Here is a 26,889-nt window from a genome sequence, read left to right as displayed (position 1 = left end):
GTTGAGCAGGGAGCCTGATTAGGGGCTCAATCCTGGGACTCTGGGATCATGGCCCGAGCTGATGCTGAAGCCTGACGCTCAACCGACTGAGCCACCCAGGCAACCCTGATATTTCTTTTTTTTTTTTTCAAGATTTACTTATTTATTTTAGACAGAGAGAGCGGTGGTGAGGGGAGGGGAAAGGGAGGGGGAGAGAATCCTCAAGCAGACTCTTCACTGAGCGCAGAGCCTGATGTCAGGCTCAATCCCAGGACACTGAGATCAAGTGTCAAGATCAGCGAAATCAAGTGTTGGATGCTTAACTGACTGAGCCACCCAAGTGTCCCAGACATTTTTTTCTTATGGTTCTGGAGGGTGGGAAGTCTAAGAGCAAGGCTCTATCAAAGCTGGTGTCTAGTGAAAGCCTCTTCCTCTTTTGCAGATAGTTGCCTTCTTGCAAGTGTCTTCACATGGTAGAGAGAGTCTCCTCCTCTTCTTATAAGGGCACTAATCCCATCATGGGGGCCAACCTTAGTGACCTCATTTAAATTAAATTATTTCCCTATGGCCCTACCTCCAAATATCACCTTGGGGATTAGGGCTTCAACAAATGAATTTGGGGGCATGCAAATATTCAGTCCGTGGGAGCACTATGGACATTTGGGCCAGATAACTCTTTGTTGGGGGTGTTTTCCTGGGCCTTGTAGGACATTTAGCAGTGCTCCCCCTGTTCCCCGCCCCACCACCTCTATACATTAGATGCCAGGAGTAGTCCACTCCCTTCTAAACTGTAGAAATCAAACAATGTCTCCAGACACTGCCAAATGTCCCCTGAAGACAAAATCATCCCTGGTGGAGAACCACTGAATTAGAGGACAGGAAGATGGCTGGAGTGTCTGGAGTCTAGTGAGGAAGATGGGTGTGGTTCAAGATGAGGTTGGAGAGGGAGGCTGGGCTCAGATCATGTGAGGAGTTTAGATGTTACTAGAGGTTCAATGGAAAGGTTTAAGCTGGGGCATGGAATGATGTAATTTACTTTTTTGGGGGAAGTGGGGAGACCAACTATGATACTGGGGGTAAGAGTTGCAGTGATCCAGACGATGAGGGAACTTGCTGAATCAATAGTAAGAGGTGGAGGTGAGGGAGAGAAGAAGCATCAAGAATTTGAGCCCAGCAAAGGGGTGGGTAGCAGTGTCATTAGAAAGGCCTTACCTGGTTTGGGACAGAAAGTCATTAATGTAGAGAGGCCGGGTAGAGGAGGCTAGAAAATTCTGGTGACCCAGGGAGAGGCGGCAGATGTGGGTATGGAAATTTGGCCATGGGATCTTTACTGGTATTTAAAACCACATGACTGACTGAGATCACCTAGGGGTACAGTGTGAGGGGTCAAGAGAAGGGAGCCCAGAATAGAGTCCTGGAGACATTTTAGTAGGGGAAGGAGGAGCCAGAGAAAGATCCAGATGGAACTCTCTGTGAGTTGGGAAGGGTGGTGTCATGGAAGTCAAAAGTGTCTCAAGAAGGTTGATGGGTGACATAGGGCTTGGTGATAACTTTTATAAGGACCGTCTGTGTGGGAAGTTGAGGGCGGATGGCTGTCTGGGTGGGTGACTGAGGAAATAGAGTGACCCAGAAAACTTCCAAGGGGATGGCCACAAAGGGAGCAGAGCATGGGGCAGTAGCAAGTGGGGGCCAGGGTCACTGGCGTTTACTCAAGACAAGAGGGGTGAACGGGTTTGTGTGCTGGTGCAAGTGGCCTAGGGAGCCGGGGAAGATGGGGAAGACTGATGGTGGGTGGGGGAGGAGATACAGCAGGGAGAACGTCCCTGAGTGTGATCCAGAACCCAAGTTGAGGGGCTGGGTTATTTTTTAGCAAAGTAGTCTTACTGTGTTAAAATTTATGTGACATTTGCTGTTTTTGCTATCTTTAAGTGTACCATTCAGTGATGGTAATTAGATTCATGACACTGTTCAACCAGACTGTACAATTTCCAAAACTTTTTCATCATCCCAAACCAAAACCGTAACTGTTAAGCACTAATTGCCTATTCCTCCTTCCCCCAGAGAGAGTTTGTGTTTTTAAGATTTTGCTTATTTATTTGAGAGAGAGAGCACGAGTGGGGAGGAAGGGCAGAGGGAGAGGGAGAAACAGACTCCCTGCTGAGCAAGGAGCCTGATGCGGGACTCTATCCCAGGACCCTGAGATCATGACCTGAGCCGAAGGCAGACGCTTAACAACTGAGCCCCCCAGGCACCCCAAGAGAGTTCTTGATAAAAGCAGGACATCTCATCACTAATAACGGGGAGGAAGACACAGAATCTGGCTGGAGGTAGGGGTAGGCTGGTGGTCTTGTCAATGGGAAGGTAAGGGAGTCTCTGTTGATTACTTACATTTTCTCATTGGGGCTGGAGAGAGAGCAAAGGGGTAAGAGTGTAGGAGGAGATGTGAGAAAGTGTGCAGAGTCATCTGAAGAATGGGAAAGTGCAAAACTAGGTGGTAGGTTAGGGTTGATGGCTGGTGCCTAATGTCCACCTGCTGTTGTCCCCTTGAATTAAAGTGATACCAGCCAGCAACAGTGAGTAGTTTTTAAACTCTTTTGTTACTGTGGTAAAATACACACGGCATGAAATTTACCATGTTAGCCATTTTCAAGTGTATAGTTCGGTGGCATTAAGTACTTTCCCATGGGTGTGCAACTGGTACCACCATCCTTCTCCAGATCCTTTTCATTGTCCCACGCTGAGACTCTGCATCCATTAAACCATAACCCCCTACCCCCAAAACTCCTGGGAACTGTATGTTGGGGTGCAGACATGGTTGGGTGCACAGCTGAGTTACATAGACTTGCTGAGAAGGAGGGAGAGGGGAGCAAGGGAGTTACAGGTGTCTGCGGGGGGGGGGTTACAGTGGTGGGCCACGTAACTCAGGCTGGGAGGGCGTGAAGAGGTGACCAATGGTGTCTTTGGAGTCCAAAAGATGGTGCTGTCACCTTTCCTTTCTCATGATGCCGTAGATGGCAGGAGTCAAAACTCATTTCAAATTTATTAATTAACATGGTTCCCTATTACTCTTGACATCCCTGAAGGATGCTCCACACAAGAGCCCAAAGTAGCCACTTGAGGCACCCGGCATCACCTCCCCCCTGCATGCCACAGGTCCCTAGGAAACATGCACCCAATTAGGTAAGAGAAGACGCATATGGTGTTTATTCGGGGGAAGAGGTACATTTTCTATGAATAGCATAGCTATGTGAACAGACAGGCTGACAGATGACTCCACTTTATCTGATCACACAATATGGGCATCCACACTGTGTGAAAACCCCCGAAGCTTCAGGAACTCGCAAACGTCCTTCTTGCTTTCTGCATCTCAGTCCTTGCTTTTCCCTTCAAGACTGAAGTGGAGGTAGAAAGGCCCTTTCTCGAACGCTGTGGGCTTTCTGCTCTGACATTTCCTCAGACCTCACTTCTTTGGTGCTTTTTACATCCTGGGGTGTTTTCTGCATTATTGATGAAATCATCTCTTCTTTGCAATACACCGATTATCCTTTCTGGTGATTGAGTTTTCTGATTTTGCCTATGTATATATATTTTGGCCTACAAATTTTATTCCTGGAAGATGCACTTGCACTGTGTATGAGGCTACACTTTGAAAGGGAACGTTGGTCTGGGCCATTCCCACAGCACAGATGCCCTTGACGAGGAGGCAGAAAGACACAGGGGGTAGGGTTTTTCCACAATGGGAGAAGCTAAAGGAGGTCACACTTTATATCATGACATTGGATTAAGCGATTGATACATAAACCTAATCTCACACGAATGATGTTTCCAGTAATACTTTAGAAGACAAGACATAGGAGGGCATCAGAATGGCACTAGAGTGACTCCGCAGTGCTACGTCAAATTTCCTATCAATGATCCAGAACTTTCTGCAATAATGGTGATGTTCAGTCCGTGGCTGTCCAGTATGGTAGCCACTAGGGTCCTGTGCCTATTGAACTCTTGAAACATGGCTAGTACAGTTGTGGCACTGACCTTTTAATTTTATTTAACTTGAATTTAAATGGCCACATGGGACTAGTAGCTACCATATTGGACAGTGGAGCTTGCAGTAACTACCAACTTACTAATCAGTTACAAGCTTTTCAAATAATGTAACATCATTTTCATTAGATTTACTCGGTATCTAAGTGATCATGATTGTCTTTGCCTGTGAGTACTTGGGCCATACAGATGAGGGGTTTCTATTTCTCCCACAGCAGGAAGGGCAGTGGTGGGCAGTGAAGGACTGAACTGGTGGGTTGGACAGGACTTGGGGAACTCTTTTGCCTTCCGGCTTTGCTATCCTTGGGGTGTCACTTTCATCCTCAAGGTTGTGAGAAGGTTCTGCCCTTTCCAGAATCAGCTCAGGGTCTTAGGCAGGAAGAAAGAAGATGGAAAAAGAGCAGGGGCCAAACAAAAAGCTTTGGAAATCAAAATGGTACAACTCCTGTGGCCCAGAAGTTGTCAGGCTAGAGCACAATTACTCATTCTATTGCCCTTCAACCAGCAATCCCACTTCTAGGAATCTGTCCCCAGTGGTATCAGGCATAATACAAAAGGACTCATGCATAAGATTACTTACTGTGGCATTACTGGTGGTTAAAAACAAACAAACAAACAAACAAACACACCCTGGAAATAACCCAGGTGTCCATCAATAAGGGACTGTTTGGATAACTCCTAGTAACAGCCACACAATCAAATACAGTGCAGTAAAAAAGAACGAGGAAGCACTATCCATACAGCTGTGGGGTGATCTCCAAGATTCAAGAATATGAAATAAAGAACAAGAACGGCATAGGGATCCACGTAGAGTGTTGATATATATTCTCTTATGCACACACACACACACACGTGTGCGTGCACACTTGCATACTTGCAAGGGAGATGCAGGGAAAAGAAACACGAATGACTAAAGGGGGAGAAGGGAACAAGGCAGGGAGGCAGGGATGGAGGTGAGACAGTCATACTTTTGACTTTTAAATCATGTAAATGCTTGCACTTCCAAAACCTAACATAAAGAAGTGGTTGAAAAAGAAACCTCACCCAGAGATGTTCTCTTTCAGTTCCTTGTTTACTTGGGTCGCATGGCCACAGCCAGCTGCCTGGGCATGTGGGAGGTGAGTATTTACTGGGCAGGTCATCCCTCCAAGCCCAATCAGGATTCAGTGAAAGGGGAAGAGGGGAGGGGAGGACACCTTGGGCAGCAGCATGCCAGGTCTGCCATAGCTGCCCCAGGGCCCGGGCCTCTCGCCTGGGCTGTGAATGTCCGTGGCTGTGACTGCTTCAGGCCACTGCTGCAGCTGTGCAGGCAGTCCACTGAACTCTGTGGCTGGGTAGGTGGGCCTGTTTTCATCATCCTCTTTCTGTACAGCGGGAAACCAAGTGTAAGGTGGCGAGTGGCAGAGGATGGAAGGGAGCCCTCGGTCTGCTGCTGTGGCCCGAAGTCGAGCCCCACACAGCAGGCAATGCCTTCTGGTCACCACCAGCTGAATAACCCACTGTGACCTCACATTTCTCTTATAAAAAGTGGTCTGAAAAGTATCATATTTGAAAGTATCTAACATGGGGCAACTGGGTGGCTCAGTCGGTTAAGTGTCCGACTCCTGATTTCGGCTCAGGTCAGGATCTTGGGGTCATGGGATCCAGCCGTGCATCGGGCTCCATGCTCAGCTCAAAGTCTGCTGGAGATTCTCTCTTCCTCTCCCTCTGCCCTGCCCCCCTTCCTCTAAAATAAATAAATAAGTTTTTTAAAAAATAAGAGTGTTCACTCTTGGTGTTGTATACTCTGTGGATGTTGACGATTATTTAAGGATGTGTATCCGCCATTATGGTATTTTCAGCATCGTTGCACTGCTTGAGAAATCCTCGGTGCCGGCCTTTTCATCCCTCCATCCTCGCCAACTCTTGGTGACTACTGCTCTTCTCACTGTTTTCTGGTGACATTTTTGGTTGTCATAACTGAGGGTCTAGGCTGCTACTAGCATCTCATGGTAGAGGCCAGGGATGCTGTTAAACATCTTACAAGGCACACAACAGCCCCTCACAAAGAATTATCTGGCTCAAAATGTCAGTGGTACTGAGGTGAGAAACTCTGATGCAGAGGCTGAGTGGGAATTTCCTTAATCAATGACCGTGGCGGGCACGAAGTCATCCAATAAATATTCAGTGAATGAACACTTACAAGTGAAGCATTTGGATAACTCAGGCAGAGCTACTCCTGAGTTTACGTGACACAGAGAAAAGCAAAAGAAAACATTATCTAATAAAATTCAGGTCCTGGGGCGCCTGGGTGGCTCAGTCGGTTAAGCATCTGCCTTTGGCTCAGGTCATAATCCTGGGGTCCTGGGATCAAGCCCTGGGTCAGGCTCTGCTCTCAGCAGGGAGTCTGCTTCTCCCTCACCCCCTGCCCCTTCCTCCACTTGTGCTCTCTCTCTCAAATAGATAAAATCTTTAAAAAATATAAAATAAAATAAAATAAAATAAAGCTCAGGTCCTGTAGCTACCCAGTTTGGAGGGGTTGGCAGGTAAGGAGAGGGCACTTTGACAGGGAGAATGCCATTGTCTTTAATCCCCACGCATGGAGATTACACGTACCATGTGTGATAGAGTCTGTGTAGATACAGTTAGTGGTCCGTCAGCATTAGGTATGAATTATATGACTTGCGAAACATCTGGGTCTGTACTGTTTTCTCTGTAAGACAGAGGAGACCTCTGTACGTATTTAAAATAGCACAGAAGCACCTTTTGGTACATTCTCCTTTGTTTTATGAAGCATCCCAGAGATTCAGAAATGAAGACAGACGGGGGGTGGCAAGCTCCTAGCATCACTTGAAAAGTGCATTTTTTTTTGTCCTCGGAGAGTTTTAAATACAGTATATTGAAGAACTGTCAGGGAGATAACAGAAACGAGAGACTTTTGATATTTAGTTTGAAACAAAGCATAAAGACATGAAATTCAAATATAATGAAGGGAGGGATTTCAAAAGTGCAAGTGGGCCACATTCCCCGGTTTTTACTCTCACATATCAAACAAAGCCCAACTTACAAACCGCCGCCAGTCCGCTGTCTTGTCTGCCAGGGGACTGCGCACGCGAGTGCCAGGAGGCCTTCGCAGGCCCCGTTACCTTTTGGTATATTCAGTCCCTCACTCAGGGGAACTTCGCCTCGCTCAGACATGGTCAAGGGTATTTTCGGTATCCTGAAGTTGGTCTGTGTGCCTGGTATTCCAGACTTTCTTTGACAATATTGGGTCCCACGCAGACTCGTCATCTACATGAGTGAGGTGATGGAGAGGCAGGCAGGCGAGCAGGGCGAAGAGTTCAAGTCCACGCTAAGAAGAGTAAGATTCTGTCAGATCACAGGGAGCTCACTCATGGTTCAGTGAGGGAGGGCTGTATGCAAATGAATGGTGTGAGCCACATGAAAACAAGGTTATTTTTCTAATACAGTATTTGCAAAGTGCTCAGGGAACACTGAAGGTGGGACAACTGTGTGGGACATCACAGAAAGCTTGAGGAGGTGACTCTAGGCTGGGTCTTAAAGGATGAATAAGAATGAAAGCAGGCAAGAGTAGGGGGAATGTTCCAGGCGGCAGGAACATCTGTGAAATCCCAGAGTCGTAAGTGGACTATCGTGTTTGACATTCAATGGGGAGGAGGGTTGGGAGCTAGTGGGGGTAATGAGGCTGGGAAAGAAATTAGAGTTCGACTATGAAGGACACTCATAGCTTAAAATGCAAAACTAAGGTCAGGGATGCATAGTTGCCCAACTCTGGCATAGTCTAGCCTGGGTGAAGTGAAAGGGATGAATGGTGCCGTAGTATTACGGCACACATAGCCTATGTGACTGTACCTGTTGGCTCCGTTAATGGTTGTCGAGAGATTACTTCTGGAAGGTACACTGACAGCTCTGTGTATTTTATCTTACTTAATTCTTCTTCCTCTTCTTCTTCTTCTTCTTCTTCTTCTTCTTCTTCTTCTTCTTCTTCTTCTTCTTTTTTTAAGTAGGCTCCATGCCCAGCATGGAGCCCAGTGTGGGGCTTGAACTCACGACCATGAGATAAAGACCTGAGCTTAGATCAAGGGTATGACGCTTAACCAACTGAGCCACCCAGGTGCCGCTTCTCTAACTTAATTCTTTACCCCATGAGGTAAATTCTACTTCCATTCCCATTGGGAGATGAGGACACTGAAGCACACACGGAAGTTAGCGTGGGCTAGGATGCAGTGGTGCAATTGGGATTTAAGTCAGGCCGCTTGCTTCGGAACACAAGGCCGGGTGCCTCCCAACTCTTGTCCCAGATGGCACTCTCTGGCAGTGATGTTTTATGACACAATGGGGTAAATGCCACAGTTGCTCACAACCTGAAGGGCCTTGGCCCAGGGACTCTGTGTCCCAGGCTGTACCCTGGCTGCCCCGATGGCTGACGGGGTGCTCAGGGTCTTGACACACCTGTGACTCATTTCCACAGCACGCCTGGGGGCAGGTGGACGTCAGCTCTAGGGAATACACTCGAGGTCGATTTTCAGCTAAATTCTGGTTACATTACAATTAAGCTCTCAAATGGGGTGCAGGAAAAAAATCCTTTCTTTAGGGCTCTGGGTAGTTGATTTTCTGTTTTGTAGTTTTGTAGGTCAAGCGGGCAAAAGGATTGTGAAAAAAATCATGGGCTCCGGAGACGCACAAATCGGGTCTTTGTCATGTGACCACAGTATTTGCTAGCTCTGCGGCTCAGTTTCTTTATAGTTAAAAAGGCCAGGATGAAAAGACACGTCATAGATTTGTTGTATTAAATGCAGTACTTTACGGGGCGCCTGGGTGGTGCAGTCAGTTAGGCGTCTGACTCTTGGTTTCAGCTAAGGTCATGATCTCAGGGTCGTGGGATCGAGCCCCGAGTTGGGCTCTGCACCCAGAGCGGAGTCTGCTTGAGATTCCCTCTCCCTCTCCCTCTAGCCCTTCCCCGCCCCACTATCTCTCGAAAATAAATAAATACATCTTTAAAAATAAATAAATGTGTAAATAAATAAATAAATGTGGTAGTTTATATAAAGCAGCTGGGATTGCCCCACAGTGAACACCAGCCTCTGTCCCTCCTTCCTCTCCCTCTCCTGTGGATATTCCTGGTAGGGGATCACAGTGATGCCATGCTGGAGGGCCCTGGTTTGGGGGCAGCCAGACAATAGCCATCTGTCAGGAAAGCCACTTACCTTTATTTATGGGAACACTGCTAGTGACATCACCCTTTCTTTATTTTTTTTTAAGATTTTATTTATTTATTTGAGAGAAAAAGAGAGTGAACAAGAGAGAGAGAGAGAGAGCGAGCACACAAGCAGGGGAGAGGGGCGAAGGGAGAGGGAGAAGCAGGCTCCCCAGCGGGCAGGACCCTGGGATCATTACCTGGCCACTGGCAGACGCTTAACCAACTGGGCCACCCAGACGCCCTATCCACCCTTTCCTTAGAACCCCTTTCTTATGAAAGGACTCCTGAGTTTTGTTGGCACAAGTTCACAGGTATCAAAACTGTCCATGAAAACAAACATCCCAAGCTGTCCTCCAGCAGTTTCCACTTTTTCCCCACACTTATTTCCAGGTGGTGATCTTCACCATTAATTTTTAAAGATATCTGCATTGATTTTATAGCAAAAAAAAAAATATGACTTTTCCCAGCTTCACCATTTGTAAGTGTACATTTTGCTAGTGTTAAGTACATTCACATTGTTGTGAAACAGATCTCCCGATCTTTCTACCTTGTAATCTGAAACTTCACCCATTGAATAGCAACTCCCCTGTCCCCTGTCCCTTGGCTCCTCAGCCCCTGGCTATCACCATCATTTAATGTTTCAGAGAGCAGTTCAGCATCCTAACAAGATGAACATTCTGCCCTGCTAGTCTAGCAGGTTGCTTTTGAAATTAGGGCTACGTTAAACACTCCTGTGTTACAGGCTGGTCAGAGTTACTGGGTCTTTGTTTAACAAAGATTAGCACTCAGAAGAGATGAAGACCAGGGTGCCTGGGAGGCTCCGTTGGTTGAGCGACTGCCTTCCGCTCAGGTCATGATCCTGGAGTGTTGGGATCGAGTCCCGCATCGGGTTCCGTGCTCAGTGGGGAGTCTGCTTCTCCCTCTGACCACCCCCGCCCCGTGCTCTCTCTCTTTCAAATAAATTAATTTTTTAAAAAAGAAGAGATGATGATCAGTGATACCACTCGAAGACACATATACCTCACATATCATCCAGATCTTTTTTTTTTTTTTTTTAAAGTAGGCTCTATGCCCAACAAGGGGCTCAAACTCATGACCCTGGCATCAAGAGTCATATGCTCTCCCGACTGAGCCAGACAGGTAGGTACCACCCAGATCTTTATGCCATGTTCACCTAGTGGTCTGAAAGGACCATCGGCTCCCTAAAACGCGTGTTACTGACGTCGGCACACTGATTAGGTGAAGTCTGGATGGACGATTCCGTGCTGGAAGGGTAAGAGTCAGTGAACAGCACGAGCACCTGGACTGTTTTCCCACCACTGAGGAAGACAGTCATACCCCCTGCCCAGCACACCATGGGGGATCCATGCCTCCCAAACCTACCCGTGAAATTCTTGGGGAATGAAAATAACACTGTATCTCTGTTAGATTCAGTCCCTTGCCCTAAGAAGGGGCTCATGCATGCTAATCAAGAAAAGAACAACTCTGGGTGAGCAGAAAGGGGAAACCTAAGGCCCAGCAGCTAAGGGGTGTTTTTCAGACTCTGCAAAATCAAGTGTGTATTGTTCACTATTGTCTGCATCGTTCTGGCCTATTCATAAAATATCAACAATAAGAGGCCCCTTTCCCAAATAAATTGCTCTGGGAAATAGAAATCAGCCCACAATTGAGTCACTGGGAAGAGGCCTCTCGTGTCTGGTTGCGTGTCACCATCTCTGTCTTGTTTGGGCGTGATCAGGGAGTGAGGTGCCATTTTATTTTTTCATGGTGTGTGTGCTTGTGTGAACGTGTGTGCGTGGTGAGGTGTGTGTCCGCTTTTCTTCCACAGGTGGGAGCTTCTGACATGCTTTGCTGGCAGTGACAACACTCTGGCTGCCCCAATGTCCCTTTCTTGGTAACATGTTTCTGAGCTAGTATGTTGCCAGGCCCTTGTCCAGAAAATAAATCTCTGCTTTCCTTGGCTATCCATGCCTCTGTTTCTGGGGACAGAAGCAGCGTTTTTCTTTCTGCTGGTGGCTCTTACTCATGTTGACCTGTGAGAGTTTTCTGGATCCCACACCTGATGGTAGGCGTCAGCTTCATTTCCAAGAAAGCCTCCCTCCTCCCCCTCCCACAAGCTTCCCTGTTTTGTTCCCACTCTTAGTCAAGCTCCTACCTCCTCCTTTTCCCTCTCTACTTCCCGTCCAATCTCTGTGACTTTTGTTTCTTTGTTTTGACTCCCTTGTTTGTGGCATAAATGCAGGACCTGGGCAGACACTGGAAAGTTTTTCAGTGACCACAAGTCATGCATCCCTGCCTCTGCTTGGTACTTTCTGTGCCCACCTAAGGGACAATTAATAATAAATCAGTGAAATGTGTTTCAATGAATCTCTTGCTTTAAATTCTTGGAGACAGCTCTGAGGGAGGTCAAAGGAAGGGGCAGCCTTTCAAACAGCTTGGTGTTGATTGGTGTCTATAAATAGTCAATGGGGTTAGAACTAAGGGAAGGGGGAAGGCTTTAAGGAAACATGGAGACACGAGGCTCAGCATACTTTTAGTTACCCTGGGTCAGTACAGGACTTGAATGTTCCCTGGGTATACAGCTGCCAGAGTGAATAAGGAATGTCAGTGGAGGAGAATGAGAAGGAGGAGACAAGACCGAGTCAAGAGAGCAAGCGTTGAGTGTTTGCTGGGATACTGTGGGATAGGGAGGACCAGGAAGCACATCAGTTTTCACAGTTTTTGTCATTCAGAAAAAAATATAGGGTGCAACTAAAACACGGCATGGGGAGGGGAAGCCTCTTTAGTGATGAACTTCACAGAAAGACCCAAAGCAACACCTATGCTCCAACCACAGGCTCAAGGGAAGGCCAGGAGAGGATGAGAAGAGTCAGCTGGAGCTGGGCAGGGCCGGGGAAGGGGGGGGAACAGGGGACAGGGACAGACAGACCTGCGGACAGCTTGGCACAGCCCTGCCCTGGTGTGGTCAGCAGGAGGTCACAACAGAAAGTCCTTCATGAAGCAAGTTGAATTCTTCCAAAGTTTTCCACTTCCACCCTTCTGCAAAATCCAATTCATATGTCTCCGTGTCACATTCTCTCCAGCTTATCACTAGTTATTAGTCTGGTAATTCATGTTTTCATTGATCAGCATTGTTACAAAGGGCCACATCCATGACCTCCCGGCTGACTTCGTGGGTTAGAAGCAGGTGTGAACAAGCCATTCCTTCTCCCTCGTTCTGCTGGCTTGGCGAGGAGGCTCTGGTGGGTTCCAACAGATGGACTTAAGATGTGGGGGCGCCTGGCTGGCTAAGTTGGTGGAGCGTGCGACTCTTGATTTCAGAATTGTGGGTTTGAGATTACTTAATTTCAATGGGCGTAGAGATTACTTAAAAATAAAATCTTAAAGAAAAAAAAAAAAAGATGTCCACAAGGAATGGAACGTCATGAGTAGGTGCTCTTCCTAAGTGAAGGTTATGGTTATCGCCGTTCCAGGGGAATCAGATTGTGTGCCCTTGATGTAGCATGTAATATTTTATTTGGATAATACTTGTTAATCATATCCAGTCCAGTGGGTTCCGCAGGATGAAACACTATGGCTGATGATCCCTGCATACTGCTGTCCTGTAATTTATGGAATACGTGGGAACATGTTCTTAACGGTGTCCACGTGAGGCGGGAGCATTTTCGGAGGTCTGATTGAGGACAAAGTCCGGTGGTGCCCTGACATCTTCAAGCCTTAGATGGTGCTCTAATTCTCCTGGCGGAGGTTCTGGTGCAGGTGGTGGTAGGGATCTTGGTGAGAAAGTGTGTTTTGAAGCAGTAAGTGTTGAACTTCCTTTTGATACCACACTCTTTTAGGAGCTGGGTTAGTTAGCGTAAGGTGAATTCTGGGTTACCTGCCTGCACGTGCAGACAAGTGCCAAGTTCCTGATCTTCTATTGAAAATACACTATTATAATTAATAGCTACGTTAATTAGGTGCTTATTGTATACTAGACTTTATACACACATATGCTAAGTGCTTTATACAGTAGTCTCATTCATTCCTGGAAACAGACCCATTAGGGAAGAATCCTATTATTATTCCCATTTTACGAATGAGGAAACAGAGGCTTAAGGTTACACGTTTTGGTCATAGAAGAAGTGGCAGAGGCAGGATTTGAACCTAGGTCTGTCTGATTCCAAAGCCCACACTCCAATCTGCAAACGAAACTGCCTCTCACTTCCAGTGAGAGGTTCGAGCGATTTATTTTCATGTCCAGCATGGTCTCAAGACCACCATCTCCTTATCCCTCTTACTCTTGCTCCCCAAACACCAGTCCTGCTCTTTTGCTCAGAATTAATGATGCTGGATAACTGCAAGGACATCCGGCGGCCTCCCCTGGTGAGCTTCCCAGTCCAAAGCAAATGGTGAGATTAAGCCCATTGGGGGTGTCATTTCCTCACCCCTCCACAAGTAATTCAGTTGTTTCTCTGCTTGTCAGATGCTTCTGTTTCCTCGCTAAGCCCGTATTAGTCATCGGGATATGTCAGGACGTGAATGGATTTCCTGTGTTCCAGCAGCTGTTATGCTGCAAGCCCTTGCCCCACACGTGGCAGAAACGAGCAGGGCTGGCGGTGGGGAGAGCCAACGGCCAGGATCCCTGAGATTCTGTCCCTGACACCAGAGAGCTGATGCTGGGGGAGAAACCAGTGCTCTGATATTAAGAAGCAATCTGCCCCCATTCGGCCCCCACCCTGGCCAAGATGAGACATTTTGTGTGCGGCAAGGAGACAGCCCTGTAAAAACTGTCCTCTGCGAGGTGTGGTTCTTCCCCACTCGGAACGGAGCCCATCTGTCCAACAGTGTCTGAAATAACACCGGGTGGCCAGCAAAGGATTGTCCATTGTCACACACACATTTGGACCACAGGTAGTTGGCAGGGGCCCCTGTGATTCAAATCAAAACAGCGTCTTCAGTGATGGGGAGGCAGGGAGGGAAAGTGGTAGTTGTGATTCCAACAACCAGAAGGATTGTTTTTCTAAGAATTTCTGCCAGTGGCCATCGAAGACTCTTTGTGTGTGGCATCTAGGGGAGATGTCGAAATTTAGGCAGCTATCAGATTCCAAATTAAACACCTAGGTGTTACTGGCGTGCTGGAGAGACAGACTGGTCATACAGATCTGTATTTGGGAAAGACCAGAATTTGACTGTATTTGATGCTCTTTAATGGAAACCCTCCTCACAGGCTTTCCCAAGATCATGAATTGGATGCTGGGGTTTAAAGCTAACAGGCCACTGGAGCTCAGAAAAGAGTCTGCTTTGAACCTCTGGTCTCAGAATTTCCTAGATTGGGCTATTATGATGTGGTCACATTGTTTTTTTTTTTTTTACTCTTTTTACTCTTTTTACACACAGTGGGACCTTTAGCTTACATCTGGCTTGCTGTGAGCACTGGTCAGACTGTAGCAAACATTTTCTCCTTTCCCTAAATAATAACTTTAATATCAACGAGGGAGAGAATCAAGATGATGTCATCCAGGATTGAGGCGTATAAATGACTTCTCAGAGGGGCGCCCAGATGGCTCTGTCGGTTAAGCGTCCGACTGTTGACGTTGGCTCAGGTCATGATCTCATGGGTCCTGGGATTGAGGCCCATGTTGGGCTCTGTGCTCATCGGGGAGCGTGCTTGAGATTCTCTCTCCATCTGCCCCTCCCCCTGCTCTCTCTCTGTCAAATAAATAAATCTTTTTAAAAAAGATTTTTATTTATTTATTTGACAGAGAGAGAGCATGAGCAGAGGGAGAGGAAGAAGCAGACTCCCCTGCTAAGCAGGGAGCCTGACTCGGGGTTCAATCCCAGGACCCCGAGATCATGACCTGAGCCAAAGTCAGATGCTTAACTGACTGAACCATCCAGGCGTCCTAAATAAATAAATCTTAAAAAAAAAAAAAGAAAAGAAAAAGATTTCTCATGGCGTGGCCTTGTAGCTAAACACAGGCTGTCGGTCAGAGTGCTGGCTTCATCTGAACATGTAGCTTTCTGGCTGGCTTTGGGATGTTGGACAAATAAGTTAGCATCCTCAAGCCTCCACTTCTTCACCACCAAGTGAGGATAATGGGAACAAGAAGAACCCCCTTGTAAGATTGTAGTGTGAATTAAAACAAGGTAACAAAATGCTTAGCACAGTCCCTGGCACATAATCAGCATTCAGTACATTACTGGAGTATGATCTAAAGATGAAGATTGGAAATGGTTTTGAATGTTTCTTTGTCCACTTATCCCCCTTGGGGGGAGTGTAAGGTTTGCTTCTGGGGCTTGGGGCGCTGGCCTTTGAGCACGAGCCTGGGCCACAGACAGGCAAAGGCCAAGCCAGTGTGAGGTCACAGAGTCAAAGCTGAGGTGCAGACCCTGGAGAGACGAGCACCAAGCGGGGCTTGGGCACCAGGGATGTGCTTGATGTCAGGGTCTGGGTGAAGCACTCAGGGCAAGTCAGGGTCCCGGATGAGTGCTCTATAGTGTGCATAGATGCATCAGCTTGGGTTTTAGGGATGGCAGGAAGGAGGTTGGTTTTTTTTTTTTAAGATTTTATTTACTTTATTTTTTAAGTAATTTATTTTTTAAGTAATTATTACTTAAAAAAAGTAATTATAAAAAACTTTATTTTTTAAGTAATTATTTACTTTATTTTTAAGACTTTATTTACTTTATTTTATTTACTTATTTGTCAGAGAGAGATCGAGAGAGAGCACAAGTGGGGGGCGGGGAGCAGGGAGAGGGAGAAGCAGGCTTGCTGCTGAGCAGAGAGCCCAGTGCAGGGCTCGATCCCAGGACCCTGGGATCATGACGTGAGCTGAAGGCAGATGCTTAACCGACTGAGTCACACAACTGCCCCAGGAAGGGAGTTGATTTTTTAAAAAATTTTGTTGTGGTAATATATATGCGACAGACAATTTTCTATTTTAAAGATTTTTAAGAATATGGTTCTGTGGCATTAAGAACATTTACATCGAAAAAAACGAACATTCACATTGTTGTGTGGCCATCACTGCCATCCACCTCCAGAACTTTTTCATCTTCCCCACCCAACTGACACTCTATATACATTAAACAATAGTACCTCATTTCCCCTAGCCCCTGGCAACCACCATCCTGTGTTCTGTCTCTATGAACTTGACCCCTCTAGGTGTACCACATATAAGAGGAATCATAGAATTTGTGTCCTTTTGTGACTGGCTTATTTCACAGAGCATAATGTCCTCAAGGTTCATCCCTCCTGTAGCACATGTCAGAATGTCCTTCCTCTTTAAGGCTGAGTAATATCCCATTACATGCATTAACTGCATTTGGTTTATCCATTCATCTGTCAGTGGACATTTGGGTTGTTTCTCCCTTTCAGCGATTGTGAATAATGCCATGAGGGACATGGGCGTGTACAAATATCTATTAGAGTTTCTGCTTTCAATTTGTTGAGGTACAACCACAAAAGTGGAAGTTCCGGATCATATGGTAATTCTATATTTAATTTTTTTTTGAGAGGGAGAGGGGGGCAAGGGGCACAGAGAGAGGGAATCTTAAGCAGATTCCACACACAGTGCAGAGCCCAATGTGGGGCTTGATCTCACGACCTGAACCGAAACTAAGAGTCTGTCGCTTAACCAACTGAGCCACCCAGGTGCCCAGAGGAGGTGCTGATTTTGAAGGCATCTTTAGAGTCCATCTCTAAACAAAAGGCATGATTAGCACAATTCCTGGCACATGTTGAATGTTCAATAGCGTATGATCATAGCAACATCCCTCCTTTAAGGAACTAGCAATTTAAGTGTGTAGGACCAGGTGGTTTAAGTTCCTAGATTTTATGCTTCCTTTAGGGCCATATCTGGAGACAGGTGGCGACCGTGACAGTGGGAATTCACAGGCACCAATATGTCCACCTGGCCCCAAAGGTGGTCTTTACCAGGTTGGAGTGGTGCCTAACATCCCCAGCAGGAAACTTACCTGTTAACATGGTGTGCACAGTGGCTGGCTGTCGCCTGACACAGAGTCCTGGGAAGGTGGGCCAGGGCACGCATGTTTAGGAAAGGCCGGGAGAAGAGCTGAAGCTGGAGACCTTGTTTGGGCAGCAGAAGCCAGGCAGCCTGGGATGGAAGGAAGCCCAGGGGAGGAAGGTCGTTCAGCGCCAGCACTTCTGTTCTTGGGTCAGCGGCTGCAATATGAGGAAATGTTGCCACTCGTGTCAGAATTCTTGTTTGCACGGTTCCCATTCACTCCATGACCCCTCAGAGACTCTGTCTCCCATTCATCTGCTTTCTGTCCCATCGTGAATGCACCCACGCACACGTCTCTACTTCCTAGCTTCCTCCCGTTTCTTTGGGAATTAGTACCAGTATTTTTATCACCTGTGCCTTTACTAGAAAATTGAAAAGGCTCGATTCATCCTTGTTCTAGATGGCAAGTAGCTCCAGGGTAAATGTGCTAAGGGGGATTTTGAGAATAAAGCCAGGATTCTAGAAAACCCACGTATTTGTTCTCTCCACATTTCTGAGCACATTCTCTGGAGAGTGGCTGTGGCCGTTGATGGGGGTAAAGGTGATGCAGCACTGACTCCCACTCTTGAGGACTTGGCTGTGCGGCCAGGGACATGAAGTAAAAGCCAACGATATGGACAGGTCAAACGTGAGGGGTCGTACAAGGCCCAGTGGGGGCAAGCAGGAGAAGTTTGGGGTGCATGGATCAGGGACGGCTTCAAAGAGGAAGTGACACACAGCCCACTCAACTCAGGTACAGCATGACATAATTGGGGGTTGGGAGCTGCCAGGGTGCATCATTATTGCTGATCTCATGCTGTAGCTGTTGCGTTGCACGTTTCCCTATTGCTTCTCCCCTGTGAGACTGCTGGGGATTTGCAAACTGATGCTCCTGAGGCTTTGAAAATCCTGTGTCGAGAAACGTATTAGGTTAGTTCAAGTAGAAAGCACGTATTTACTTAGAGATGGTCAACCACAGAAGTACAGACAAGGGACACCTGGCTGACTCAGTTGGGGGAGCATGTGACTCTTGATCTCGGGGTTGTGAGTTCGAGTCCCATCTGGGTGTAGAGATTACTTAAAAAATAAAATCTTTAGGGGCGCCTGGGTGGCTCAGTCGTTAAGCGTCTGCCTTCGGCTCAGGGCGTGATCCCGGTGTTCTGGGATCGAGCCCCACATCAGGCTCCTCCCCTAGGAGCCTGCTTCTTCCTCTCCCACGCCCCCTGCTTGTGTTCCCTCTGTCGCTGGCTGTCTCTGTCTGTCAAATAAATAAATAAAATCTTTAAAAAAATAAAATAAAATAAAATCTTTAGGGGCACCTGGGTGGCTCAGTTGGTTAAGTGTCTGACTCTTGATTTCTGCTCAGGTCGTGATCTCAGGGTCGTGAGATCGAGCCCTGCTTTAGGCTATGTGCTGGGTGTGGAGTCTGCTTAAGATTCTCTCTCTCCCTCTCCCTCCGCCCCTCCCCTCTACGGTCTCTCTCTCTCTCTAAAAATAAATAAATAAATCTTTTTAATAAAAAATAATAATTAAAATATTTTTATTTATTTTATTTATTTTTTAAAAAGATTTTATTTCTTTCTTTGACAGAGAGAGACAGCCAGAGAGAGAGGGAACACAGGCAGGGGGAGTGGTAGAGGAAGAAGCAGACTCCCAGAGGAGGAGCCTGATGCGGGGCTCGATTCCAGAACACTGGGATCACGCCCTGAGCCGAAGGCAGACGCTTAAGGACTGAGCCACCCAGGCGCCCCTAAAATATTTTTAAAAAATAAGTAAAATGCAGGATTCCTGGGTGGTTCAGTGGGTTAAGCATCTGCCTTCGGCTCAGGTCATGGTCCCAGGGTCCTGAGATCGAGTTCCACATCAGGCTCCTTGTTTGGCAGGGAGACTGCTTCTCCCTCTGTCCGCTGCTCCCCCTCTTTTTGCTCTCTCTCTCACAAATAAATACATAAAATCTAAAGTACAATGAAAGCAGCTTTAGCTATTAGATTGATCAAAAGGAGAATGAGAAGATGTTAAAACATACTTTGAACTCTTGAGTAAGTGAAAAAAATACAAAAGGAAAAGGAAAGATTCACTACCATTAAATCTTTTCTTTTTTTTAAAGATTTTATTTATTTATTCGACAGGATAGAGACAGCCAGCGAGAGAGGGAACACAAGCAGGGGGAGTAGGAGAGGAAGAAGCAGGCTCCCAGCGGAGGAGCCTGATGTGGGGCTCGATCCCAGAACACCGGGATCACGTCCTGAGCTGAAGGCAGACGCCCAACCGCTGTGCCACCCAGGCGCCCCACTACCATTAAATCTTTAGCAACCAAAAGTAAGAGAAAATTGGGGTGCCTGGGTGGCTCAGTTAAGTGTCCAACTCTTGGTTTTGGCTCAGGTGGTGATCTCACGGGTTGTGATCTCATGGATGAGATTGTGGGATCAGCCCAGCATGGGACTCTGAGCTCAGTGGGGAGTCTGCTTGATGATTCTCTCCCTCTGCCCCTCCCCCCACTTGCTACCACGTGCACACTCTCTTCAAAATAAATAAATAAATCTTAAAAAATTAAAAAAAAAATAAATAAATCTTAAAAAAAAAAAAAAGTAAAAGGGGCACCTGGGTGGCTCAGTCAGTTAAGTCGCTGCCTTTGGCTCAGGTCATGATCCCGGAAGATCCCAGAGTCTTGGGATCGAGCTCCGTGTCGGGTTCCCTGCTCAGCGAGGAGTTTGCTTCTCCCTCTCCTCCCTGTTTGTGCTCGCTCTTGCTATCTCTGTCGCTCTTTCTCAAATAAATAAGACAAAATGGAAACAGACATCACCCTGAATGAAGTTCAAATGGCTCCTGTTGACAAAATAAGGAATATTGTTAATCATCAGTATCACAAAAATTTGAGGTCTTGGGATATCTGGATATCCAAGTTAAATCGGCTTGATCTACATTGGATATGATTTGAGGAAGAGGCTGATTTGGGGTATGCTTAATGTTTCATTTATTTATAATCACCCTGTAAATGTCTACAGTATGTCCCCACTCCAACTGTGTTCATCTCTCCCTTCAAAAGCTGGAGCACACTTAAGGTTAGTGAATAATAACCAGTAAATCCTCTGTTGTAACGGATGCAGATGGGAGTGAAGCATTTCATTTTCTGTCAACTCAGCAAACATTTTAAAAACAACATTTACATTTTTTTTGCAACTTGCAAATCTATAGTATTTTATTCTAAAAAATAAAACGTAATATTTTCTATATTTATTTTATTTTGGGGGCCCCATCGTAGTTTTTTCTAACTCCAGATATCAGCTAAAAAAGTGAGTTTTAAAATGACGGCTAGTGATTTTCAGGCATTTTTTCAAATACATCCCATTTCTAAAATACACAGAAAAGTGACAGGATGGCTTTCTTAAAGGATTTGCCAGAGATTATATCCTTCAAATAAAGTGATCCTGAATTCAGGCTGGTTGTCAGTTTATTAAGAAGTAGCTCATCTCATATAAATGTTCTTCAGAAACGCCCTGTGATGCTGACAGTAATGCTTGTCATTGGGGGGGACCTTTCTAACTACAGCTGGAACTAGTCTAAGAAGAACTAACTTGTTATTTCAGAGTTAGTGGTGGTAGGTTTCAAGAAAAGACTTCTTTGTGGGTCTGTGCTTTTTCTTGGACAGCAAAGTGAAATCTGCAGACCTGGGGGCTTTGAGACAGTGATGGGTTTAGCGAACTCTCCCAGTGTCACCCCGAAAGGAGAGCAACACCCATATTCTTGACCTTCCGTACCTTATTTTATGCCACATAACCTCTTAGTAACATTGTAGTTATATATATAAGAAACATGTGCTTATAGTTCTTTAGGGTTTAGCAGTAATTTCTTTTTCTCAGAAGTAAGGTATTTTTGAAATGGTGTATTGACTAAGAAGTTATGGGTCAGCAATGTGTCTAGGATTAGGTGGTTCAGGTATGAAGGAAGGAAGAAAGTTTTGAAGATGTTAGGAAGTGTGGCAGACATCTTGGGCTGTCAGCTGGGATGACTGGTAAAATGCAGAAAGTTTTCTTCTCTAATAGAAACATGGTGTGGGCTAGAAAAATATTTAAGAATTAGGTATTCAAGACTTTGAAATGGACAGCTGAAGTACAGTAGACAATTGTCAACATTTTGTTGCATTCATACAAAAATCTGAATCATAAATTAATTGTAAGTGGGTGTAGTACTGGGGCGCCGGCCTGGCTTGGTCAGAAGAGCATGTGACTCCTGATCTTGGGGTCATGGGTTTGAGCCCCACTCTTGGGTGTAGAGATGACAAAAAAACAAATAAACTAAGTGGATGGAATACTTCTTAGTTTACCAAAATTATAAAGTTGTTGCTAGGAAAATGATGTGATCTGAGCATTAGGTGACGAGACTGATCCCAGATGGCCTGTCTGGTCAAGGGCTATAAGGACTTCTGTGAGTTTTGGGGTTCGGGCAGGGGATGGCTGGGAAGGTAACTGTTTTTTAGCATGTTCTGTGTTAGCCAGGAGTCAAGAGAATTTGCCAGCCCTGTTTGTTATGTCTGAATTTGAATTTGGTTCAACACGGATTCTGTTTAAGATTTTAATGTCTTTTTTGGTTGGAAAGAATGCATGAAAAGCGCTTTTGCAGAATATTTGGAATGAAACTGGGAGCCATTTATCTGGCATGGAGATTCTTCTAGACACTTCTTCTGGCCAAGAGAGAGCTACTACAGGAAAGGGGCAGATGCAAGGAATCAGCAAAAGGAATGTCCCAGGAAAGGGGGTATGAGCTGGTCTCATTTACTACCATGTGGCCGGCAAGGCAAACTCCCAGATGTGGGAACCAGGGAGAATTTCTGGAAGGGAAGAGTACAACAGCATTTTCTTTCCTGTCAGATTACACAAGTGCAGATTGTACCACAGATGGCCAACTCCACACCACGCTTCTTTCTGGAAAATTAAGGCCTTGGAGATAAGGAAAGAGATGCAGAATGCAAAGACGGTGGATGGGATAAAAGTGAAGAGTTTAGGGCCGCCTGGCTGGCTCAGTCAGTGGAGCATGAGATTCTTGTTCTCAGGGTCATGGGCTCAAGCCCCAGGTTGGGCATGGAGCTTACTTAAAAAAAAAAAAAAAAAAAAAAAAAAAAGAAGAGTATGCAATGCTTCCCAATCTGTTATACACTGTGGCACATAGAGAAAATAATATTTTTATAACAACTGGGCAGCTCTTGGCAGGAGATGACCAGCTTAGAAGTTCCAGCCATTCCTGGCCCTGTCCAGCTATAGAGACCCAGGTACACACCTGTAATCTGTTCCTGCATGTTGATTGGGGAAACCCTGGTCAAGCGAACATCATAAATGTAGAGTGACAAGACGGAGGTCTTGGAGTCCTTTGAGAATCTGATTGAAGTTATGTGTCCTCTCCCTAGAAACACCATAAATGTACATACACATAGAATTTTGCCCACAGTTTCCAGGGATTCACAGAATTGCTCAAGTCCACTTCTGGACCTCAGGATGAGAACGCTTGCTTTAGATCATTAGCCAAAGAAAGAGNNNTGATGAAGAAATGAAGGCAAAGGATAAATTCAGCCACTTGGATCAAAAATCCACCTAAAGAACGACAGAATCACAGACTCTCAGGGTTTTCAAAGACCCTTTCTATAAAGCTCTGGCTTTGGAAATGGTTCAAAGGCTGGGGACACCAAGCAGAAAATATCCAGGCCAAGTAATTAGATTCAAACAATCGAGCACGTTGCCGTGGTTGAACAGATCACTTAGCTCTACGTTGTCTAGCTTTTTAAAGGCATTGATGTTAACTTGGTCAGGATGATGACTTGGTAAATGGTCAGTTCAGTGGCACAAATTTAGTTTCTGAATCCCTTCCTTCCCAGCATTTTTCAAGGGGAACCTTCTCAAATGTCCTCAATACGTGTGGTGGGATGGGGAGGGTGTGGTGGAGTATGCTTTTGCATGGACTTCCAAGTTGGACAGAGGCTGCTGGGGCACTTACTGCCCTCCCCCCCACCCCGCCCCGGCTCTGCTGCTTGGTTCATAATCAGTCATTCTGACTGACTCAGCCCGATTTGCCCAAATAAGCCCATATGCACCCTCAAATCACCTAGAGGGGGAAGAGGATGGGGTACTCAAAACAAGACATTCAGGGCTAAATGCCTTACTAATTATTTCTGAAACAAAAAAGCCAGTTCTCAAAAGACTAAACGGTGAGTAAGGGATGAAGCAGCACTGTTACCTTGACTAATGTGTGACTTCTGTTAGTTTATGCTCAGGTCTCACATCACTTGAAAGTTCTCTCTTTGCAAAATACAGCCTGGAGGGAAATTTTGCCAGTGTCATGCTCTGGTGAGTTAATATGCATTTAAACAGTTTTATAACAGATTATTTACCAACGGGAACAGAATGCCTTGGCACGGGATGCCTTTGAGAGAGCTGTCCTAGTGCGCTCACTAATTCCATATTTCAAAATAATTTCCACATTACCTTCTACTTCTTGAAGGTTCTCTCACACTCTTCCCTCTACTGGTGAAATGAAAGAAGTGACAAGTAGGTGAGATTATGTTGCCCTCTGGTGTCAGCCAACACAAAAGAAAGAGCTAGAACTCAGGAAGGGGATAAGAAGTAGAAGGAAGATAGAAGACACTCCATACCAGGAGAAAGGTGGAGACATGGAGAGGGAAGGGAATGAAGAGGGAAGAAGGGAGATGAGCAGGGCTTGCCATACCCACTGGATCCTCTTCTCACTGGTGTATGATGGCATTTCCACTCCCCCTTGGCTGAGGAGGAGTGATACCGCCATGGCTATTTGCCTAATAAACCTGGGGCCTCTGTGATCTGTGTTGGGGAAGACTAGGTTCATGGAGGGATGGGGCTTGGTCTTGCTCTTTGGGGGACTAATGGGGAAGAGAACTGGATGATGGCCAACCATCAGAATTGCAGATATCCATCTGAGAACCCACCTCTTCTTTGAGATGGAGACCAGCCAGAGATTTCCATTCCTTTTAGGGATTCTAGGAGTAATCCTCAAGGAGTCAGGCTTCACTGTTTAGCCTTTTAGTATACGCCTGGGCTTGAGGGCCTTGTGGGGGGGAGGCAAAGTGACAGCACCACCAGCCCCTGGAGCTCCTCCTCACCCCAGCTTGCCACATTACCAAACTTTGCCCACTCTTTGGCTGTGCTTGCCAGAGCACTTGAGCAGGGTATGGTTGGCTTGTCCAGCCTATTAACTCTTGACTCGTTTTTGAATGTGTCTATCCTGTCGTTGACTTTTGGTACCCTAGAGAGGAATAAGCATTATGTCTTCTTGCTGCAAGCTGTGGAAAGTCAGTGGAATATTGTTGATGACTTTTTTTTACCAAAACAATTGATGACTATAAAGAATCAATGGAAGCCTAGGGCAAAAATGTGGGTAAAGTTAACATGAGGAGATCAAGTATTCCATCTTTGGTCAAGACTAGAGGAACTAACAGAGCCACAGAAAGGAATCCTTTGGGCAGCAGAGCTCTATGGGGAACAAGGAGAGGGCTGGGGATGTTTGGTTAACTGGAGAAAGGCAGGAGTTAAGGCAAAGGAGAGAAGTGAAGTTGGGAGAAGGAGGTGCCATCTGGTGCAAGTCCCTGTTGTAGATTCTCTTGGTTTCTTCAAATCTTAATTCAAAAGACAGTAAAGCTGGGACTTCTCATGGATTCCTCAAGCTGGCAGAACTCTTGAGTGAAAGAGAATTAATAGTCTAGCTCCCAGCACCTGGTAAATTTAGGACATATTATTGAATGGATGAATGCAACTGATTTTATTATTGGTTTTCAAGTAGAAGGCGTGTGTATGGATGGTAAGTAATAAGAGAGAAAGGGAAAACAGATGACTCCCCACCCCCCCATCACGTCCCCACTCTTCCATGTAAGAAACTCAGGTTAGGGCTAGTCAGAGTTGTGGAAACCATGAAAGACTGGGAATTACCAGAGAAGTCTAGAGGGGGAAGAGAAAACCAGTGGCATAAGTTTCAAAAATAGCTAATTCATGGATTTATAAATTATTTTAATTTATTTAGTTATTATGCAATTGAAACAGAAGTCGGCATAATAGTAGTTTCCCCACATTCTATTCTATAGGCAAGGCAATACACAGGGGATTGGGTCAGGTACCCCACTGGGCATTTCCTCTTTCTACCCCCCACCTATTTCTCCTACAGGTGAGACAGCTTAGTTAATGCATATGAATACCCAGGATTGGCTTTTAGGGCAAAGAAAGTGCAAAGGACCCTCTGAGCCCGATGTGATGTGATGTGATGTGATGATGTGATGTGATGTGATGTGATGTGATGTGATGATGTGATGTGATGTGATGTGATGTGATGTGATGTGTGACCCTACCCATTTGACGCAGGTGCCTTCCAAGAAGTCTATGCTTTTGAACTTCAGGTCTAGAGTACCCATCCACCTCGAGCCACTTACCTTGCATTTGCTTCCTCAGAGCACATGGCTTAGTTTATTGGACTCTAGCACTGGCTTTGCCTGTAAACTTAGTGCTCTTTTCTAGAAAAAGATTTGGTGAGACTTATTAAATTCAGACTAGGTTGTTCCTTAAGAAGTTGGTTCGTTTTGGCTCATTTTATTTGTCAAAATATGAGATCTATCGCTATGGATCAATCATTTTGTGAAACCTTTCTCCACCCCCCCCACCCTCCCCCCCCCCAAAAATGAAAGAGAGGGACAATCTATTCTAATGGTTAAGAGGCAATAAAAAATATTTATGTGTGCCTGGCTGATGTTGACTTTTGGAGAGCGTTCACTTGTAAACTCAAAGCTGGGGAAAATGAAAGATGAAAAAGCCAGCCCTTGGGGTTCTAATTCTGAACACAGATCTTCTTAGGAAAAGAAATCGTCATTGTTTTGGTTTCAGATTCTGCATTTGTCAAGCGAAGTTATTAGCTTGGACTCCTCTATCAGCACTGCTGGGCAGCGTTCTAGCTGATTTTCATAAGGCTGATTCTCAGACTGGGGGCTCGGAGGTTGGCAGTCTGGGGAGAGGTGTTGGGGCCACACTGGTGGTTTCCTGGGGCACGCACAGGTGGGGGTAGGGTGCGTTGTTGAATTTGAATTCTTCCTAGGCCTCATCTTTTTTCCTTTTATCGTCCTTGGTCTCTCAAATAATAATGCCCTTGTGAAGCAAAATATTTTTAAATTAAACAGCAGATGGGTATATAGGCTCGGCTCCTTCTCCTACTGACATCTTGCACCTTGCCGAACCCTACCTGCAGCCCAGTGTTGGGTGTGCAGGAGATTCAGGGCCGATGGGTCGAACTGTAATCTGCATGCACCCCAGCTGATGAATCGGTGGTAAAGCTCTGTAATATTTGTACGGAAAATGCAATGTTTGCACAATAAAGCTCTCCAGATTTTTTAAGCCGTAGGAGTGAGGCCAGTTTACAATCAATGATAACAGGTTTCCTGCGCTGCCATTACCACAAATAGTATCTTATTTCAGCAAAATGGTGGCAGTCAGCAGGAGGTCCAACAATGCAGATTTTAATCAGAAAATTTAATTTTATATACAATTCACAGTTTGTGCACGGTGAGAAATGTTTCTCACCGCATGAACTTTCAGGACTCGGCTCTGAGCAAAAGGAGTTTCAATTTATGTAACGCCTTTCTCAGCAAACAATACCCCAAAGCGTTTCCTGGTAATATATGGC

The 26,889-nt window shown here is 45.8% G+C and overlaps 2 long non-coding RNA genes across 2 annotated transcripts; both read right to left on the bottom strand.

Annotated features, from left to right (window-relative positions):
• Window positions 1-6,624: 6,624 nt before the first annotated feature.
• LOC121101233 lies at window positions 6,625-19,862 on the bottom strand. Its single transcript, XR_005833200.1, has 3 exons — window positions 19,810-19,862; window positions 17,180-17,387; window positions 6,625-7,351 (listed from the first exon to the last, which is right to left on the bottom strand). It is a non-coding gene; the product is annotated as an uncharacterized LOC121101233 (long non-coding RNA).
• A 61-nt stretch (window positions 19,863-19,923) lies between these two features.
• On the bottom strand, window positions 19,924-25,810 carry LOC103657569. The gene is made up of 3 exons (XR_566888.2): window positions 23,434-25,810; window positions 22,483-22,605; window positions 19,924-20,034 (listed from the first exon to the last, which is right to left on the bottom strand). It is a non-coding gene; the product is annotated as an uncharacterized LOC103657569 (long non-coding RNA).
• Window positions 25,811-26,889: the final 1,079 nt, after the last annotated feature.

Source organism: Ursus maritimus, unplaced genomic scaffold (genome assembly GCF_017311325.1).
Source record: "Ursus maritimus isolate PB19 unplaced genomic scaffold, ASM1731132v1 scaffold_10, whole genome shotgun sequence".
Taxonomy (NCBI): Eukaryota; Metazoa; Chordata; class Mammalia; order Carnivora; family Ursidae; genus Ursus; species Ursus maritimus.
This window is presented reverse-complemented; position numbering and strand designations above follow the sequence as displayed.